Genomic DNA, 21,112 nt, shown 5'->3' with positions numbered 1-21,112 from the left:
TGGCCTAGAGTATATATTCACCAGTTTTCCTACCTATGCTTTTGCATGCTTACTAGACCAGGAGCATAATTGCATTACTGGAGTTTATTAGGTGTAGAAGTACCTTTAATACGCTGAATGTTCTTTATGGGAGAGTAGTTACAGACTTATATGGGTTATACCCATGTGTTGCTGATTTGCAGCAAAAAATACATTAATACATACATGCTCATTAATACCTTTTATCAGTTGCAAAGACAGAAGAATTTTCTGAAAATGGTTCTTTTAGATCTTGTACTTTCTTTCCTTTAATAGTTTGATTACAAGGTTTAGGAGAACTTTCTTCCAAGGGAGACTAAGTGCAGTTTCTTCAGAAATGCTGTCAGTGCAGCAGCCATCTGGAGCATAGCTCTGTGCACACAGCAGTGGTTAAACTGGCTCTTCCTGTGCCATGAAGTTACCTGTGTTCCTGCCCTTTCCTTCCTTTAAGCTGTGATCTGAGAAATGCCTTTGTTTAAAATCCAGCAGAATTATGAGTAAAGATGTTGCCCATGTGCTTGCAGTTTCTCAAAGGTCGGTCCAGCTGGCAAGCTTTCCCTAGGTTAGGGATGATTAGCACCAGAAACTTTGAATTTGATTTTAGTGATTTTTAATGACTTGCAAGCTAACTGGAAAATTCAGGTATGTTTTCCTAAATTTGTGAGTTTCTAGTTATGCTGCTGTGCTTCAAATTTTAAGTTCATAAATGTTTTTCAACAAATCACTCTCACCTTCTTATGTTCTAAACATTTGTAATATGTGGTGCTGAGACACTTTTAACACATTTTACCCTGGAACTGAGGTAAGTTTAGAATTTTTCCAGGTATAGCTGAGAAAAAAAAGCACTTCCATTGAAAATGCAGTGGATTACAACAGCTCCTGATATTTAAAAAACCCCAGAAGACTGACAGAAGATCCTATCCTGGAGATCTTGTTAAGGCTCCTTAATAATTTGCCTCGTTTTTGAAAAAAGCAAAGTGCTTGACAGCTAGTGGAATGACATTTAACAAAACAGTGATGGAAAGCAGCAGAGAACCTGTGAGTTTCTGAAATGCAAAATGGTGATTGCTTCTAATTACATGCTTGGCAAAACTGGAGAGTCACTCTTTTCATGGCATTTTCTAAATATGACATTGATCTAAAATTTTAGGTACACAACTGAGTGACAGAACTTTCTTATTACAAACTTTAAGACATTTTATTGCATTTTAATTAAAGACAATCCTAAACTGCTTTTGTTCCAAAACACCAGCTCTACCAAGAGGGCAGTAGCAATGACATTTGCCAGTCCAGCAGCTTAGCTGGAAAGGTGAGGCAGCCTTGTGCTCAGTGCAGAAAGGCAGGCAAAAAAGAGGTAGCCCCTCTTTCCCCAGTACAATCTTCTAGACATAAAATCTGGAAAATTAGAAAATAATTTTCAACAGTAATGGCCATGATCATCTGTCAGAAGAAAATGCAGGTATTTTTTGCTGTGTTTAAAAGTAGTACAGTCTAGCTGTAAGGTTTTGGGGATGGTGAGGCTCTAGTTTTTAAATGAAGACAGATGTGTCATTTAAATAGTGGAAAGCATGAGGTATCGCTATGTATTTTTCTATGTATGCCAGCTGGTATTTGTTTCTGGGAGGGGAGTGGGAAAGATGTTTCTTTAGCATTGCTTGCAGAGTTATAAACTGGGAGAAATACAGGCTCAGTATAGCACTGAATGAGAGCACAGACATTTGCTGTACCTGTGAGTGGTGGGTGTTCTCTCACTAACAGAAACAAGTGGCATGTTTTCACGGTTGCTTCATCTTCTTTTTTGAAAGTGCTTTCTTGGGAAATAAAGAGTGAAAAGCAGTACAGACTGATGCATCTTTGGCATTTACAATAAAAAAGACACCAAGTGGGACAAATCCTGCATATCATCCTTGGCAAATTAATTCCTCTGTGGCTTGGCCATGCATACAAACAAGGTAAGATGTGTCCTGCTGTGTAAGCACCTTTCTTGACAGGTCAGCAGGCATTTGCATTCACCATGTACACAGGCCCTCTTACAATTTATTTATTTTTCACTTAAAATAGACAAAACACAGCAATTCTTTCCTCATGGCCTGATGGTCTCTTGCATTCCAACAGTATTTGTTTCCTCCTCTTTGTTTCTATCTGTTAACAACTACTAAGAGGCATAAAATAGTTTACTGACAGAATTTTCTATGTATGTTATGCATTTATACGTATCTGTTGTAGGGATTGAGTTTTGCTTATGGGAAAGGCAGAAGTACTTTAGAATGACGAAAAAGAAAGCTGAGGTCTCTTGTGTGTCTCCAGATATGCTGTCTTTCAAACCTAGGTGGTGGAACTACTGCAGTTGAACGTGGTGGTGGTTGTTGAGGAGAGATAAAGACGGCTCCTTGGAAGGCCTTTAAGTGATCCTGCAGGTGTTGGTCATACTCTGTGCAGGGCGGGGCAGAAATCAAGAAGGCTTTGAAGAGACATTATAGTGCTAGAAGAAATAGTTGTTACTAGTTCATTCACATTTTCTGGAGAGAATTTGAACCCAAGCTATATAAGGTAGAAAAGAAGAGGGGGAAATTGTGGATGAAAATGAGAAATCAAGGACTTTCTGGAAAAGAAAAAGATTGTGGAATATTTTAATTGATTAGTTTGTTGAGGAGGGAGAACCAATTGGCTCACTTTTGAATCCTTTCGCTAACCATTGGTGCAGCAAGTTTTCCTTTGGCATCTGGTCAAAGACTATCACTTAATTCAGTTTCATTTATTCATTTCACATAATTATGACAGTGGATTATGATGACTTCAGAGTTCAAAGCTGCTTATTTGCTACAGTTGTCTACAAGGTTACTGTGGGGTGTACTTTCAGAGACTGAGTTTTTCTAAAAAACAGGATCACTGAGTGGAGTCAACCTGCATTTAGCAACAGAGTAATTTTTTTTTTAATTTTTTTTCTCAGTTACTGGGTGATCACTTGTCACTACACGGAACTGGCAAGCAGGAAGACCCAAGAAAGATGGAACAAGAGGAGCAGTTGAAATCCCCAACCAGACATACCCTGCAAAGCCTACCCAGTATGGAAGGGCACTGAGTCATGCACAGCCTTCGGCTGAGAGTTTTGGAGAACACAGCGGGAGACAGAACTACAGAGCAGCAAGCAGTAGCTGTAGACCCCGCCAGGTACCTTACCTTACACAGGGAGTGATCTGTGTCTGAGTGTCTAATAGCACACTCTAATACTTGTGGAAAACGTGTTTCATTTAAAAAATTGGTTTTATTTACTCTTTAGAGAAAAGTACAAGAAACAGTACTCTATCTTCTCTGAATCCAGTAGCAGAATATTAATTGGCCTCACTGTGAACAGCATCAGGCCTTTCTGTTCAAATACTGGAATCATGCCACAAGAACATAGAGAAAGTCTATCACTGACATATTTTGTGAAGAAAGACATTCCAGTTTCTGAAGCAAGCACCTAAGCCGTCTTCTGCAAGAAGCTGAGTGATGCTCCCTGTCAGGAGTGCACCCCAGCTAAGCACTCTCAGTGTAGGTAAGAACCCCAAGACTCTCTCTTTTGATGTCAGTAACTTGTGTAATGCATTGCCTTGTGCTGCTGCTTTGCCTAAGAAATGTACTATGAATATTTTGACTCATGGTGGTTTTTGTAATATTTATGCATATAATGTATCTGTGAGAGTCACCCTGAGCATGGTGCAGGCTGAAAAGAGCAGATAAACAGCATTAGTGCCTGCAATGTGTGCAGCACTCTTCCAGGTGCTTCACTGCAGTTTATCACTACCCTGCACATAGAAAAGATATAAATGGTGCAACTTCACTCATCAGTTGGTTTCTTAATGATACCTCTAGGAAGGAGAAAGAAGTGTAATGCAGGATCTCAACTAAAACACATGCTTTTAGACTTCAGCAGCAATAAATATTCTAGAGACATAAATAGGATCATTTAAACCGCTTGAACTCTCCTCACCTGCTTAAACAAAGCAGAAGACTGAGAAAATAGCAGACAAAACTAGTGCTGATAAATGATGCTATTATATAATGAGCAGTGCATACAGTTCTGGTCTTCAAGTGTTAACATGTTGAGGGAAGAAAGTATAGACAAGTATGGCAAGGTTGCCAAAAGTGTGGTATACGTCTGTGTGAGCAAAGACTAAATAGGCTAAGACTTTTAAACTCAGCATAAAAAGATGAATGGGAGGTATGGGTAGAAGTTACAGGGGAAGAGGGGCTGTAATTGATGTCTACAGTTCTGCAAGTGCCATAGAAATTTAGCAAGGCCTATGTTTTGTCTGCCTTTCATTAGGTGAACCTAGGAGGCATCAAATGAAATGATCAATTGGACCTTTCAAAACTAGCCAAAGCATGGAATACTTTTGTGTATCTTGTTAAATAATTTGCTACAGGGCCTTGTGAATGTCCAAATGCTGCATGGTAATCAGTTAAATATTGTTTACACAAGATTACAAAAGAAAGGGATACAACACTTTATTAAAAGAAAAACAAAAACAAAATCAAACAAAAAAGCCCTACAAAATCCCCACAAACCAACCGCAACCAATCAGAATACATCAAGTCCACCTCAAACTTAGGATGTCTGATTTGCAGACTGCTGCAGGAGGGGCAATACTGGGTAAGTGTCATACAGCTTTATGACTTCCTTCATGAATGCATCTTGCATAAAACATCTAATGTTCAGCTATGTTATTCTCAGGGTAGAATCCATACTGGCTTGATCCTGTTTAGCAGAACAAAGGTTAGCACTTGTGAGACAGATGAAGCAAACAGAGACTTGCCCTTTTATACAAAAACAGGGCAAGTTTGCCTTTAGAAGTGAGGAGTTTCTTGTGTTTATAACAACTCCCTGTCCTTTGGTTGCTGCTTTTCTCCTTTTTCTTTTTTTTATTTTTTAATTTTTAACATAAAGCAGTATTTCTTCCTAGTCCACAGTACAGGAAATAGGAGATTCTTAGTGGATAAAAGCTGGGTGGTTACCTGCTGTCTTCAGCCTTGCTCTGTAGTATATTGTTTGTGCAAATACTCTACCAGGGCACCTCAACAAGCTGCAGATTGGAGAAATCCTTTTATCTCATCTGTGGTTTGTAAACCACTCACTCCCACTAAGAAGCCAGACTTCATGAAAATCATCCCACTCAGATGAATAGAATGACTTGTGTAATTAACAACCTCAGGAAGAGGCAAATTCAGATACTGGCACAAAATAATTATTGCCGTTAACCACTTGTTAGATGTTGTAACCTTTTAATTTCATTTAGTTGTTTTCTTGCTGCTAGTGTTATCCTAACCACTGTGTTGTTGCAACAATTTTCCCTTATTTTTGCTGCATGTGATACAATCCCTTGCTGTCAGATTAGGCACTGACATTAAGATCATATAAATTTGACTAACAAGGACTAGAGAGGTAGTTCAGTAGCTGTCTGCAGCACACTAGTGGTGCATCTTTCCTCATCTTTGCCGCTTTTTCCAGAGCCACGACGATGCCATTGTTAGTGCTGACAAATAAAGAGGCAGGAGTATAATTGTTGTTGATGGTGGGCAAGAAAAGGCTGCTTTTCTCATTTTCAGGAGAGAGCATTTGCCAGACAGAAATACGAATTCTCTCCTGTTCCCCCAGGGACTATCAAAGGTTGGACATGCAGATGCAACAGCCACACACTGTGGCGTGGGCCTGCGGGAATATATATGGCTCCTGACATGATTATCTTTTCACAAGGTATTGTTAAAGATTCTGTGAGCTGGCTATGTTTTAAGAGGGGGCCATTAAACACCATCAATAATTGGGCTTCCTTAGCCCACACATCATTAGACCAACTTGTGGAAGGATCATTCTTTTTATTTCAATGAGAGACTTCGCATGAGGCAGCAGTGTGGATTTGCAGCCCAGAAAGCCAACCATATCCTAGGCTGCATCAAAAGAAGTGTGACCAGCAGGTCGAAGGAGGTGATCTTGCCCCTCTATTCTGCTCTTGTGAGACCTCACCTGGAGTATATTGTGTACAGTTCCGGTGCCCTCAACATAAAAAAGACATGGAACAGACAGAGGAGGGCCATGGGGATGATCGGGGGGGTTGGAGCACCTCCCGTATGAAGATAGGCTGAGAAAGTTGGGACTGTTCAGCCTGGAGAAGAGAAGGCTGCTTGGAGACCTCATAGCAGCCTTCCAGTATCTGAAGGGGGCCTATAAAAATTCTGGGGAGGGACTTTTCATTGGGACTGTAGTGATAGGACAAGGGGTAACGGGTTCAAACTTAAACAGTGGAAGTTTAGATTGGATATAAGGAGGAAGTTCTTTACTATGAGGGTGGTGAGGCACTGGAATGGATTGCTCAAGGAAGTTGTGAATGCTCCATCCCTGGTGGTATTCAAGGCTAGGTTGGACAGAGTCTTAGAAACATAGAATCATGGCATAGTTAGGGTTGGAAAGGACCTTAAGATCATCTGGTTCCAGCCCCCCTGCCATGGGCAGGGACACCGCACACTAAACTATGTCACCCAAGGCTTGAAAACCACCAGGGATGGAGCATTCACAGCTTCCCTGGGCAACCTATTCCGGTAACTAACCACCCTCATAGTAAAGAACTTCTTTCCATAGTGAAGGACTTCTTCCTTATATCCAATCTAAACTTCCCCTGTTTAAGTTTGAACCCATTACCCCTTGTCCTATCACTACAGTCCCTAATGAAGAGTCCCTCTCCAGCATCCCTATAGGCCACCTTCAGATACTGGAAGGCTGCTATGAGGTCTCCACACAGACTTCTCTTCTCCAGGCTGAACACCTCCAACTTCCTCAGCCTGTCTTCATATGGGAGGCGCTCCAGTCCCCTGATCATCCTCGTGGCCCTTCTCTGGACTTGTTCCAACAGTTCCATGTCCTTTTTATGTTGAGGACACCAGAACTGCACACAATACTCCAGGTGAGGTCTCATGAGAGCAGAGTAGAGGGGCAGGATCACCTCCTTTGACCTGCTGGTCACTCTCCTTTTGATGCAGTCCAGGACATGGTTGGCTTTCTGGGCTGTGAGCTCACACTGAAGCCGGCTCATGTTCATTTTCTCATCAAGCAACACCCCTAAGTCCTTCTCCCCAGGGCTACTCTTGGTCTCTTCTGTGCCAAACCTGCAGCTGTGCCTGGGATTTCTCCAACCCAGGTGTAGGACCTTGCACTTGTCATGATTAAAGTTCATGAGTTTGGCATCAGCCCAACTCCCAGCCATGTCAAGGTCCATCTGGATGGCATTCCTTCCCTCCAGCTTGGGTGATATGGTTTAGTGTGAGGTGTCCCTGCCCTTCGCAGGGAGGTTGGAACTAGATGATCTTAAGGTCCTTTCCAACCCTAACTATTCTATGATTCTATGAGTCAATGGTGGTGAGACTCCAGCTAATACTTGTGACAGCATTGGCATCAAACAGGCAACAGTGCTGAACTAGGCTACAGGGACAAAGTCTTAATATGATGGGCACATAGCAAGACCCTTTTTTTCCCACCCCAGAACACCATGTTTTGTTTTCCTTTCCATTCACATCTGATTTTCTTCTTTTCCTCTCTCTTTTAAGGTCCGTATTTGATAAAATATGTCTGTTTCTGCAGCAGGCATACTGCCTCCTCCTCTGGATTCATATTTTGCCAGCCCAACGTCTCTACCACTTCCCAGCCAGGTCAGAATATTGGGGGTGCTGCATGAGGAGAGTGCGGTTATCAGCATCTCCGGGGATCCAAAATGAGCCACTGTGAAATGGGCTGCTCCTACTAGCACGGGGACTGACATACCAAAGTGTACTCCCAATGCATCAGCAGTGTAGTTTGCCTGGACAATGTGTCAGGCAAAATTTGTTAGGTTTTTCGCAGCTCTGTTTTCTCTATCCCCAAGAGTGTCTTTGCTAAGAGAAACCATTGATTTTTGCCATCCAGCATACACACATATAAATATGATTCATTCCACCCCATTCCTCAGAGTAACTTTTGTGAGCTGTTATTCCCGCTAAAATGAGCTTTTTCATCGTTCTCTATTTCTACCTAGCACACACAATAAAATTACCAGAAGTGAAATAAACTTCCCTTGGCTTGAGAAGAAATTTTATGTGGTTGAAGGTGACACTTTCTGAAGAAGTAACAGCTAGCTTTATGTTATATTAATTTGTATGTAAACTGAGCACCAGATTTATTTGGTGTAAATACAGGGTCAAGAGAAGCAAGCATAATTGGTTTGAACCAAAAGTCTACTTCATACTTTTTACTTTAGTATCAGATGATGGTATCCATTAAAGGCCAGAATCTCCTACACTAAGTATGAAAAATCTGGCTACAAAAAATAAGGGCTTACTCAGTTGTAGAAACAAATGCTTCTGTGCATTGGGAATTTTCCAAAGTGTCTACTCGTTCAAGTTTGGTTAATAGATTAAAGCAAGTGCAACATTTTGATAAATATTTGTTAAGCGCACATATTTTGTCTGTTAAATTGATGAACATGAATGTATACTAAGTAAGTAAGGATTCTACAAAGCAAAACAAAATTTAGCTCAGCAAGACTTAGTAAGGAAATACTGGTGTATTTTTCTGGAGAAAAGGTAGGTAGAATTAAAAATTGCGTATTTTGCACTTCTCCAAAGCCATGGCAGGATGATAAGACTGCACCATGTACATGGCATTATCCTGTTTTTCCTCATTTCCACTTCTGCACAATGAAGAAACTGCAGCATCACACAGAATGTGAAGTGGCTGGACCTTGACACAAGACCTGTTTTTTTTTCCAAGCTTAACTAACTGGTACTGTGTGAGATGTAGCATGTTTTTCTAACTTGTATTTAAAGCCTTTCAGTGAAAAAAACTGTGAAGCTTCTTCTACGAAGTTCTCACTACCTTTACAATAAGGAAGTTTTCTCTAGTGTGTAACATCTGTTTCCATTGCTGCAGTTTGTGTTCTCTGTATGGATAATTAAAAATTGACTACTGTCACCTTCTTTGCAGCAGTCCTTAAGATTTTTCCTTTTTTTTTCTGTAGGCTAACAAACTGTGAGTGCACAGGCTTCTGGTAGGCTGCATTTTCAAGATGTTGGTTCATTCTCTGTTGGACTTGCTGCATTCAGCCACACCTTTTCTCAAAGAAGGACACCCCAAAGAAGAGAGGACTATCCTCCAGCTGATGCTAGAAGCACTGAGTACAGTAGGATTATTTGCTACATATTGCAAGCCACATTACAGACTAACTTGGCTAGCTTTTGCCTTTGCAAAAGTAGATTTAATATCAAGTTTCATCTAGATTTAGAATTTTTCTGAAGATCTGCTATCCACCTACTTGATATCTATCCTACATTTATGCACTTCTGCTGCCTAGATTTACAACTGAATGTTATATTCATAGATTCTTATACAATATTTTTTGTTTCAATTTCCCAGTGTGTGGAGTTTGTCTTTGGATAGGTCAACAGGACCATGTGACACACAGTCTTGGAGCTTATGTTATTTATGTATAGTACCTGAATGCATCTTTTCCCCCTTTGCTGTTTTCAGCGGTGTCACACTTCGTTCAGTTTTCAGAAAGGCAACTGGCCACAGCTCAAAATGTCAGAAGCTGGGGATATTTTTCAAGGTTCAGCAGGCATAACAGCCAATGCTTTCCAACAGCCTGCTAAAGGGAAGTAGTCAGAACTAAGTACTCCTTGATCTGTTCGTTTTCAATTAGAGATCTTTCCTCTTTTTCACTGTATTAACAACCTGCTACCAACTGACTTTCTGATACAAAAACCATTAAACAATTTGACCATCCGATGATAATTTGTTGCCAGCTTTCCTTTCCTGTTAATTACTGAATTTTGGATTTACTTTCATTTTAGATACTTATTTTTTGTCCCTTGTAGTTGCTTATAATTTGTCCCTTTGGCCACATTTTAACGATGGGGGCTTCTTTCTCTTACTTACATACTTACTTATACTTTATATAAGTGTACTTACATTATATTTACTTACCATTTAAAAAGCTAACAAATTCCACAGAAGGTGAAATGATAGAAATAAGGGATTTTTTTTTTCTTAAATAAGGTGTCATTGTGTATGTGAAATTGGAAGTTACACATGTGAAACAACTCATACATACACATATATCAAGTAGATCTAATTCAATTTCACAAATCTTCATCCTCAAGTAACTAATAATTTCACCCATGACTGTGGACTGTTAGAGTCTAATTGTCATACTGGAAAACTAAGAACTGAAATTAGGATTACTGTGCACAGAAGAAATAAGTTGAAAAATGCCCTCTCAGGTGAGAAACAGTATTCTCATAGATTTGACAGTAAGGTCCTGATATATCAAGAAATCCACATTAGTCAAAAAAAAAAAAAGGTGAAACAGAAGCTGATGGGGAGCATGTTTGGGCAAGCTAACAATAGTAGCTGTAAGGTGCACATTGTTTTACTGAATGGACTATCAAATGTTTAGACAAGATGAGGCCCATATTGGTGGACCTGGCATTCCTGGGGTAAAGGTTGGACTTGATGATCTTAAGGGTCTTTTCCAACCTAGCTGATTCTATGATTCTATGGGAGTTGTAATTAAAGGGATGTAGCAAGAAGGTGCTAGTTGAGAATCTGTCTAGCAGGAGCACTGGGAGCCCTGCAGATGTTATTTTAAAACCCCATATAATCCAAACCTTGCATTTCATAATGGAGAAATAAATATAATCTTATGCAAAGTATAACAAGGTTTTCTGAATAATTATCTGTAGTAAAAACTGTGTTCTGACATAGCAAAATTTCATAAACAAAGACCACTACAGACATTAGCTACTGAAGAAATCCCATGAAACTAATTAGATACTATGTGGAGATCTGAGTCATCATTTTACCTTATCAATGTGCCTCTCTTTCAGTTCAGTTAAACCTTCCAACAATTCACTTCCTTACTGAACAGTATAAAGGAAATGTGGAACGACACACAAGATTTCTCTACATCCTCATTGTGTTGCACTGCGAAGGTAAAGACACTTAAATTGTATTTCCCTGGATTCCCCCTATTAACTACTTGTCACCTAAGAGACACTAGGATATGTGTGGAGTCTTTTCACCTAAAATATACTGAGACATGTGTGGAGCCTTGTCACCTAAGGACACTGGGACACTTGTGAAGTCCTGCCCCTGGGACACATGCAGAATCTTGACACCGGGGCACGTGTGAAGTCTAGAAACCTAAGAGACACTGGGACATGTGTGGAGTCTTGTCACCTAAAGACACTGGGACACATGTGGAGTCTTGACACTGGGGCACATACTTAGTCTTGACAGTTAACTCCATGTTCTTCTTTGGGAAATTTGCAGCCCTGAGAGGCTCTAGTTGTTTTCTTTTGCAACTCTTGGAGCTTGAGGAACCCATTCAAGAACAATTACAGTTCTTTTTCTGGGTTTTAATTTTCTATTTTTCAATGTTTCCTTCTGTAACACCTAAAGAAAAAGGATATGGTATCTCAGAACAATGTGTTCTTATAGGAAGCAAGTAAGAAACCCAACACAATGTTTGGACCTTCTTTCACATTTCAGGACATGTACACCTACCAAGCCTACTTAAAAATACACCAGGAAGTCAGATTTTCACCTGCGCAGCCCTTCGCCTGAGTGCAGTGACAGAGATAAAACATGGCTCTATGTCACCCGCTGCTGCAGATCTCCAGACCTTCCCAAGTATAATTCTACCTTAAATTCTACTCTCGAATATTAATCTCCACTCTTGCTCCCTATGGAATGGGTTATGCTTTTTCTCTTTAATGGTGACATTATAACTATTTCTAGCTCCAGAATTCCTTTGTAAAAATTAAATTACTAAATATCAATATACTTAGAATTAGTAATAAATACTTCAATAATATTATGCAGTCACATGCTCTGGTTGCTAAGATAAGATTTAATAAGATTTAATGCATTGCAGAAAAGGAATGGAAGAAGCTGCAAGAGAGAATTTCATACTGTAGCTGTGATACGCAAAACTATTACAATTATGACCTGAGAACCGCTTATTTGCTTCAATATTGCGTGTGCTGATCTCTTCTACATTCTATGAGCATAATTTTATTTGTCCTTTAGCCTTAAGCGTTCCATACTGATCTGTCTTCCCTGCTTACTATAAAATATCATAAATTCAGAAACAGATTATGTATCAAACAGCAGCTACAAACTGGAACAGGGGCAGTTCTGTCCAAACATCAGGAAAAACTGATGAGGGCAACTGGGTACTGGCAGAGGTTGCCCAGAGATGATGGAGTCTCCATCCTTGGAGATGTCCAGAAGCCCTCTAGAAAAGGTCCTGGGCAGCCTGCTGTGGGAGAATGGGCAAGATGACCTCTAGAGTGGCCTTCAAACCTCAGCCATTCTCGGAATACATATCTGTAACTTACCAATAATGGAGACTGGCTCCATGTCTTCATAGATCGTACAAGAAAGAAATAAAGTAAATCAATTTATTTTAGACCTAATCTCATGAGAGAAAAGGATAGAGATAAGATCTGGGAACTAAAGCTCATTTCCCTTACTTTACAACCTCACTGAAGATGGTCCACAACAATATGTGGTCCAAAAGCTGAATTTTGCCAAGGTTAAAGTGGCAACACTGCAGAAAGTCAGGCCACACTGCCAGGGGGGAGAATGTCTAGTTTGCACTTGTTTTCTTGTCAGCCCTTTCATTGCAAGAATGTTAAAATTCACCAAAGTTTATTTAATTAAAACAGATCTTTTTGCATCTGCCACTGATGTTTTAGGAGAAAGGGGTCTTCTGGAGGACAATAAGGATCACTGACCCCACTCTACAGTCTCAGTAATGCTGTATCCCATCTGCTTTTTTTGAGTTTCTGATCCATTTTGACAGCATCTTACATATTCCTGTCTTAAAGGTCAAACCTGCTTCTTGCCAGTGATAACTGCTAAACGAAAATACCAGTGTTTTAGAAAAATTACCTCCATGATAGGTTAATCCCATCTTTATCAACTCAACTGGATAGGATGCTCTTGAAAAGTGAAGGGAGACATTCATCATAAGCATTTCTGAGTCTGTGAAAAGCCTAACTTAAGCTTCCGTTATAACAGACTGTAAAACTGATCAGTGCAGTATCTGGAAAATACTGGGGGATTGGCAAATGCCAAGTTTCCGCAGTCACCTTGGATTATTCTGTCAGGGAACTTGCTTGCATAACTGAATCTCCAAAGGTGCCCTCCAAAAAGATTTTAAAGGACCTTACTGAAAAAAGAGTTGCAAAAACAAGTACATTGTCATTTTTTAATATGTGTTTCTGGATCTTAAAATCACTTGAAAAAAGCCCTGAACAAACCCAGTGTATTTCAGGTAGGACTATAGAGGCATTGCTAGTTTAGCTGGTGTGTTCAAAGGGGATAAAGTATCATTTTGTGTTAGTTTGCTGTCATCAGGGTCACTCCATATATTCCCATCTGATTCTTTAGCAGATACAATTAATTTACTGTACAGTTTCAGGGGGATTGGGAGCCCACATGAACATCAGTTCAACCTTCCAGCATTTTTTTTTTTTTCTCCTGTCCTTCCTGTAACTTGCTTCTGCAACTGCTCGATTTTAAGGGACGGTAATAATTTGGCTGCCTTTCTGCCTTCTATTTCCTCTCTCAGGTCTTGTTTCTCTCTATTACATTTTTTGCCTATCTTCACAAGCTGCTTCTAGCAGGTGCCCAGCATTTTGTAAATCATTCCTTTTCCTTTATCATCCTTTAAAGGGCCCCATGCCAACTTAACTGTTCTTCCACAGTTCCTCTAATATGCCAGTTATTGCAAGCCTGCTTTTCTGAAAAGTTGGGAATTGGACTGATTCCATGTTTTTGAAAGCAATCAGGGATGCCACTTGCCATCCTGCTGACTATGCCTACTTGTGACATGGACTAGACCCTCTGGCTTTCTAAGCTCCCACCAGAGCCTAAGTGCACCTGGATATAGTCTTGGTCTCAGACTTGCTTAACATCTAAAGCTACAAGTGTCATTTAGCAGCAGTTTGCAGTTTTAGGGTGGATCTTAGGTGAGTCAATAAAATTTCCTACATTGCTATACCTGTCTATACACACATACACATAAATAAAGACACATAAAGACATACTAGTTAAAAATTCCCCCAAGTCGGTGAAGTATGTCTCATGCTTGGAATTTCTCAGTGGATGAGGGTGGAGTCTTGAGAAGTGGGGGACTTCAGCCTAGGCTCCATGTTTCAATGATGGTTCTCTAATTATCACAGACTTGAGAGTCTGTGACTACTGAGAGGTGTCCCACTCAAATGGAAATGCTGTTTGCTCCCCTCTGTGGTCCAGGAGAGCTCAAAGGTCCTCGCCTGGGACAACTAGCGTCACAAGATTATTTGCTTTAGCCAATAGTAAATCTCCATCCTGGTCATAACCTGAGTTGGTAATTACTAGAATTTTTTCAATACTCCAATAACAGTGATACTGTTCCACTCAGGCTATGATCAAGGGAAGGACTGTTCTAGGACTGTCATGGAATGATTGATTATCCCTTCTCTCACTTCCCACTGTAGGCAGGAAACAGGAGTCCCTGCTGTGACCCATGCTTCCCCCACTCTGTAGTCACCTAATAGTTCCTGATACTATCAAGAGATGCTTTACTAGAATTCATTACACAAAGGCCAAGGCCTGAGGGGAATTCCCTCAGATTATGGAGCAGCCCAGACATGTGGGGGGAAAGAATGCACCACCACACCCACAGTTCAAGAACTAAGGGTCACCAGATGAAATTATCACGTGACAGGTTGAAAATTTAGAGGTTGAAAAAACTTAACCCACTCAACATACCACCACAGGCTGCTGCTGCTGCAGGAAGCTTACTTGAATTCAGAGAACAACCAATCAGACATTCCTGGGAATTAAAAGAAAAATCAATACATACTGAACAGAAGTCTCTGCAATGACCCAGTAAATTTCTAATGAAAAGGGCACTGTGGCCTGGGAGAGACCAGACCAGTCTTTACAGTAAGGTGGTTGTACCCTTAAACTTTTCATACATCTCTTATGGGCCACTGCCAGAGGCTCATTCCTGAGTCAGGCAGACCCAGTGATATTGATGGCTATGTATTTTCCTTGCTTCTTGTGGCTGCATTTTACTGCTGTGACTTAGGATGGTGGACGACAGCAGGTAAATTACAGCTTTCATGTAGGAAAGCACATTCCTTTCATGCTGACTACGAAATAGTCCATCTGTTGGGAAAAAAAAAATACATTGTAATTTACATAAACATTCTTAAAAGATACTTTCCTTCCAGTATGTCTGTGCTTCTCAAAGTCAGATGAGTTTGGGAATACAGAATAGACCCTTAGGACCACCAAGTCCAACTGTTTAATATGCTTGCATTTTGCCATGATCAAAAGAGAACTTATATCAGATCTTATCTGAGTTTTTGAAATAAGCTGATGGAACTTCTCCATCCCTTCTTATATCCCAACTTAACATTTGTTTTCCACGTTTTGTCAGGATCTGAGTGGGGAACACAGACCATCTAAGCACGATTTGTTCCTATAAGTGGAAGGGAGCAAGAGCGGGAAGAGTGAAATTCATATTGAAAGGGATTTCTCTCGAAATTTTACATGCTTTTAAAGCTTCTAGAAATCACGGTGTAAAAGTAATCTAACTCTGTAAAGGATCAGTCTAAAATGGTATACAGAAAAAAATAACTATGCCACTTCATATGTAATCTTAACATAAACAATAAATAGAAATTATTCTTGATGAATGCAGTTAAGAAAGACTTACTGCCAGATCTGCTACTTTCTGCTGCAAAAACCAGTCATTGTAAATGCTGTAAAAACACTGAATACAATTTATAGATTCATTTTTATTATGTTAAGATGACACTAACGTGGAACCATGATTATTAATTATAACAGTGTAAAAAACATCTGTGACTTGGATTATCCTTATTGATAGGAAAGCTGTGCTGAAGGCTGCAGCAGTATATGAATAGTTTCATTCACCACTATATTACCCCAATTTTCAACCCATGAAACATAATATTACAGCAGCATGACTCTGAAGTGCCACTGTGGGGAGTCAGTTCTCTAGTTTGCGTTATCCCACAACAGTAAGTCTTACTCCTGGGTCAGGGTAACACCAGGCACAGCTATAGGTTGGACAGAGAAGTCATCCAGAGCAGCCCTGTGGAGAAGGACTTGGGGGTGTTGGTCAATGAGAAACTGAATGTGAGCCGTCTTCAGTGTGTGCTTGCAGCCCAGAAAGCCAACTGTATCCTGGGCTGCATCAAAAGGAGCGTGACCAGCAGGTCGAAGGAGGTGATCCTGCCCCTCTACTCGGCTCTTGTGAGACCTCACTTGGAGTATTGTGTACAGTTCTGATGTCCTCCACATAAAAAGGACATGGAATTGTTGGAACAAGTCCACAGGAGGACCATGAGGATGATCAGGGGACTGGAGCACCTCCTGTACAAAGACAGGCTGAGAAAGTTAGCCCTGTTCTGCCTGGAAAAAAGAAGCTGTGTGGAGACCTCATAGCAGCCTTCAGCATCTGAAGGGGGCCTACAAAGATGAGGGTGGTGAGGCACAGGAACAGGTTGACAAAAAAGTTGTGAATGCTCCATCCCTGGTGGTGTTCAAGGCCAGGCTGGATGGAGTCTTGGGTGACATGGTTTAGTGCGAGGTGTCCCTGCCCATGGCAGGGGGGTTGGAACTAGATGATCTTAATGTCCTTTCCAACCCTATTTTATGATTCTGTGTTGCATAAAGGATGACGGGTTGACCTCTGCATAGCTTTATGTTGTAAAGTGTTCTTACCACTATGATAAGCTGAGAAAGTTGGGGCTGTTCAGCCTGGAGAAGAGAAGGCTGCATGGACACCTCATAGCAGCCTTCCAGTATCTGAAGGGGGCTTATAAGGATGCTTAGGAGGGACTCTTCATTAGGGACTGTAGTGATAGGACAGGGGGTAATGGGTTCAAACTTAAACAGCAGAAGCTTAGATTGGATATAAGGAAGAAGTTTTTTACTGTAAGGGTGGTCAGTTACTGGAATGGGTTGCCCAGGGAAGTTGTGAATGCTCCATCCCTGGTGGTGTTCAAGGCCAGGTTAGAAGAGCCTTGGATGAGATGGTTTAGTGGGAGGTGTCCGTGCCCATGGCAGGGGGGTTGGAACTAGATAATCTTAAGGTCCTTTCCAACCCTAACTATTCTATGATTCTATGATTCTATTTGCGTTACTCTTTGTTCAATTTTGTCCCAGTTACACGTGGTCTTATGGTTGTCCAGCAGGTGCCCACTACATGTTAGAAAGGCAAATGGTGCCAGGCCACGTCACGCTCCTGGTAATAGGCCAGCACTGACAGTCTAAAGTGATTTTCTGTCCTTGTCTAAGTCAACTGCAAATTGGATGTGGGTTTTGATTTTGATAGGGGAATGAATTCATCCACCAAATGCTCTTCTGTGCGGTCTATCACAATTACTGATGGTCATCCTTTCATATTGCTTAGAGAACTGCTAAAACTAAAACCCTGACAAGTAGATCTTGTTAATCTATTTAAATAACTTTAGTATTCCTCCTTTTTTTTTCTTTCTTTTTTTTTTTTTGAGGAAATCCTAATTGACTTTGGTTTTGCATAACCAGAGTTAATATAAAATATGTCTCTTATGTCTCTTCAGACCACTTTCTGCCCTTGCATAAGTCATAAAACATAAAAACCCTATTTTTTTTAAATCTTTCTCCCTGCTGGTAACAAATGAAAGGAGAAAGTGAAAGATACTGTGAGTGAAGTTCAGTGAAGGCCAAATGCGGAGTTTTTCACTATCACCTTGGAAATAACGAGAAAGCATATTGTCCAAGAGATAGAAGATGAACTGATGAAGTTGCCCTGTGAGGAATGTATAAGGAATTATTATACATAGAACTTAAGTGAGTACTGAGGATATAACTTGGGGATCCACTACAGACATCTTCTAATATTATTAGAGATTATTAGTATTGCTATTATTATTGCTGTTATCATTATAACTCTCACCCTGGGGCTCAGGTCAGCAACAACAATTTCTGCAAGGTTATGATGAATGCTTCCTTTTCTGTTAAGTGGTGCTTAACACTCTTATTTCTGGGTGAAATAATTCCACTGGGAACTGTGAGGCAAAAAATTATGAGACCAATTTTCATTAAGACATCTTTCCCTTGTGAATGCAATGTCCACTCACAGCAGAGCAGGGGCAGCATCTCACTGTTTGCACTTCCAAAGCAAAAAGTGCTCCTGGTGCTGAACAAGACACTAGTTGAGTCTGTGTCTAGTTCAGGTGTCCTCGGTTCAGCTGTAACAGTCATTTTTCTCCTTCTTAGTAGCTGGTGCAGTGCTGTGTGTTCGGCTTTAGTCTGAAAACAATGCTGATAATACACCAATGTTTTCAGTTGTTGCTAAGTAATGCTTACTCTGATTAAAGACACCTGACACAAACTGGCCAAAGGGGTATTCCATACCACAGCATGTCATACCCAGTATATAAACTGGGGAGAGTTACCCGGAAGGCCCAGATCACTGCCTGGGTTGGGCTGGGTTGTGAGCAATTGTATTGTGGATCACTTATGTTTATAGTTTTCTTTTCCTTTTGCCCTTTCAGGTTTATATTCTCTTCCCTTGTTATTTCCCTTATCATTATTATTATTGGCAGTAGCAGTAGTGGTTTTGTGTTATACCTTAGTTACTGGACAGTTCTTATCTCAACCTGTGGGATTTCTTTCCATTCTCCTCCCCATCCCTCCGGGAGCAGGGGAGAAGAAGGGGCGGGGAGAGTGAGCAAGTGGCTCCGTGGTCCTGGGTTACTGGCTGGGCTTAAACCATGACAGTTCTTTTTGGCGCCCAACCTGTGGCTCGAAGGGTTGAGATAACAACAGATCTGACCAGAATGTGTTGAACTGCATTTGTGATAAGCATTCATCAGTTTGGATTAATAGTCACTCATCACAATGTTGATTTGTTTGCTCTCAAAGTTGTTGTGCTTGCTCTCAGAGTTTCAGCATGTCATGCCTTACTTGCAGCCAGTTTTTGCTGTTTTAGTGTTTGTCAGCTCTGGGGCCTGGGCTAAGGTTCTTGTTTCACTGTACCTTCTGGTAATGACTTGTAATACAATGGAATCATTGATCATGAAACCGGTCTGGCATGCGTTCTCAGTGAGGTCATACCTATATAATGGGAATTTTTAGCAAGTACATATCTTTTTTTTCCTCCTTGGGGGGTCAACCTATGAAGGAGACATTCCCTCACGCCCTCTGCTCCCCCACCAGGCTATTTACAGCAGCATTTGAGAATTCTAAAGGATTTGGATGGCCTTTGGATACCCTTGAAACCTGCCTGCTACTTTTGCTGGGAATCAGCATGTTGCCACAAATACAGAATGTGTTTTACCCATGGCCATACCACATTGAGAATGCCCTGCTTCATCTAATCTTGAAAGTTAAGCAGGGTTAGGCTTGGGTCTTATCTGAGGTTAAATGAAGATCTACGAAGACCACCAAGAGATTTTTCCCAAGGCTGGACAGTCATGAGTGGCAGGTACACCAACCCTGGTGACAGACACTGCAGCCACTCCAACCATAGTGACAGACACTGCAGCCACTCCAACCATAGTGACAGACACTGCAGCCACTCCAACTGTAGTGGCAGACACTGCAGCCACTCCAACCACAGTGATACACACTGCAGCTAAACCAAAGAACCAATGTGTGCCAGTATCAGTTGCTCCTATAAGCAGGAGGAAAGAGAAACGAGCCCTGAGCCTTTGGAGGTAGATCTTGACAGCTGTGAAGGAAAGGTATCCCTACAATGACAATGTTATGTGTCGCTCAGCCAAGTGGACCATGACAGAGAGAGGCATCCAGTCCCTGAGGGAACCAGCCATTGTATAGATGATCTATTGTAGGCTGGATGCTGGGAATGCACCAGTAGATTCAGATGAAGTCGAATGTACATGATCCAGGTGGTGGAAACTTACACGGAGTGTACCATCATCATATGCCTACTCATTGGCATCAATGACGTGGAGTGAGGCTGTACCACAAACAGTGGATGAAGTAACTCATCAACTCAGCAATTTCAAAGACAATCTCACCCCTTCCATCATCAGCCTGAGAACAACTGGCAAAAATAGTCTATTGTGACTGGCCCAGAGGCTTCATGCATCTTTGGCATAGACTACCTCAGGAGAGGGTACTTCAAAGTCCCAAGAGGGTACCAGTGGGCTTTTGGTATTGCTGCTTTGAAGGCAGAGGAAATTAAGCAGCTGTTCACCTTGCCTGGTCTTTCAGAGGATCCTTTTGGTGGGATTGCTGAAGGTTGAAGAACGAGAGCCAGTCATGACCACAACAGTGCACTGGTGGCAATATCGCCCCGAGACTCACTGATCCCCACTCATAAGCTGATCCATAGACTAGAGTGCCAAGGAGTGATCAGCAGGACCCACTCACCCTTTAGTAGCCCCATATGGCCAGTGCAAAGTTACTGGCTGGTCTTAAACTATGACATCAGGTCAGCCTAGCTCAGGAAAGAGGAAAGCAAACAGAAATATTTGCAGAGAAGGGCTAGTAGGATTTTAGATAGGAAAGACAGCCTGTGATTTTGAAAGACAGTCAGAAAGTTAAGTTTGATAGAGACAGTCCAAAAAAGGAATATGCATTCTTTTTAATACATATGTTGTAGGAAGCATGCAAGATAGAAGACAAGCTGGCAAATGAAATACAGTTTGGGAGGGGGAATCAGAAAAGCAGTTTGCTAATGTCTCTGGACTGGTTTTTCCTTCTTCCTCCATGATGAAGGAAAAAATTTTAAACTGAATCTTGAGGATCCTGTGGTAGGTGCAGCTTGGCACTGGTAGTGCCAGCATCCTACAGACTGGCTTTGGCTCCACAGAAGCAGCCTTTCATTTCTGTATGCTCTAAAATACAACTGTTGGTTAAGGGTTGTGTAGTCAGACATATATGTGCTCTGGTACATGCTCATGGCTGACTTGTGGTCGCATTCCAAGGGGAGTCTAGGACAGGGTCTCACCCGAATACTTTTTCTCTATAGGAAATTTCATCAGAATA

The 21,112-nt window shown here is 41.1% G+C and overlaps 1 long non-coding RNA gene across 5 annotated transcripts in view; it reads left to right on the top strand.

The window, feature by feature from the left end:
• Positions 1-9,596, top strand: part of LOC134164770 (uncharacterized) — a 31,782-nt gene extending 22,186 nt beyond the window's left edge. For 2 of the 5 annotated variants that reach the window (XR_009965247.1, XR_009965246.1), the window contains exons 2-5: positions 1,824-1,970; positions 2,969-3,556; positions 5,657-5,755; positions 9,042-9,596. This is a non-coding gene — a long non-coding RNA (uncharacterized LOC134164770). The remainder of the gene's footprint in view (positions 1-1,823; positions 1,971-2,968; positions 3,557-5,656; positions 5,756-9,041) is intronic. The other 3 variants (XR_009965250.1, XR_009965249.1, XR_009965248.1) reach the window with 3 other exon arrangements.
• The last annotated feature ends 11,516 nt before the right edge of the window (positions 9,597-21,112 follow it).

This window comes from Pezoporus occidentalis, unplaced genomic scaffold (assembly GCF_034315485.1).
Source record: "Pezoporus occidentalis ecotype Australia unplaced genomic scaffold, CSIRO_AGI_Poc_V1 ctg224, whole genome shotgun sequence".
Taxonomy (NCBI): Eukaryota; Metazoa; Chordata; class Aves; order Psittaciformes; family Psittacidae; genus Pezoporus; species Pezoporus occidentalis.
This window is presented reverse-complemented; position numbering and strand designations above follow the sequence as displayed.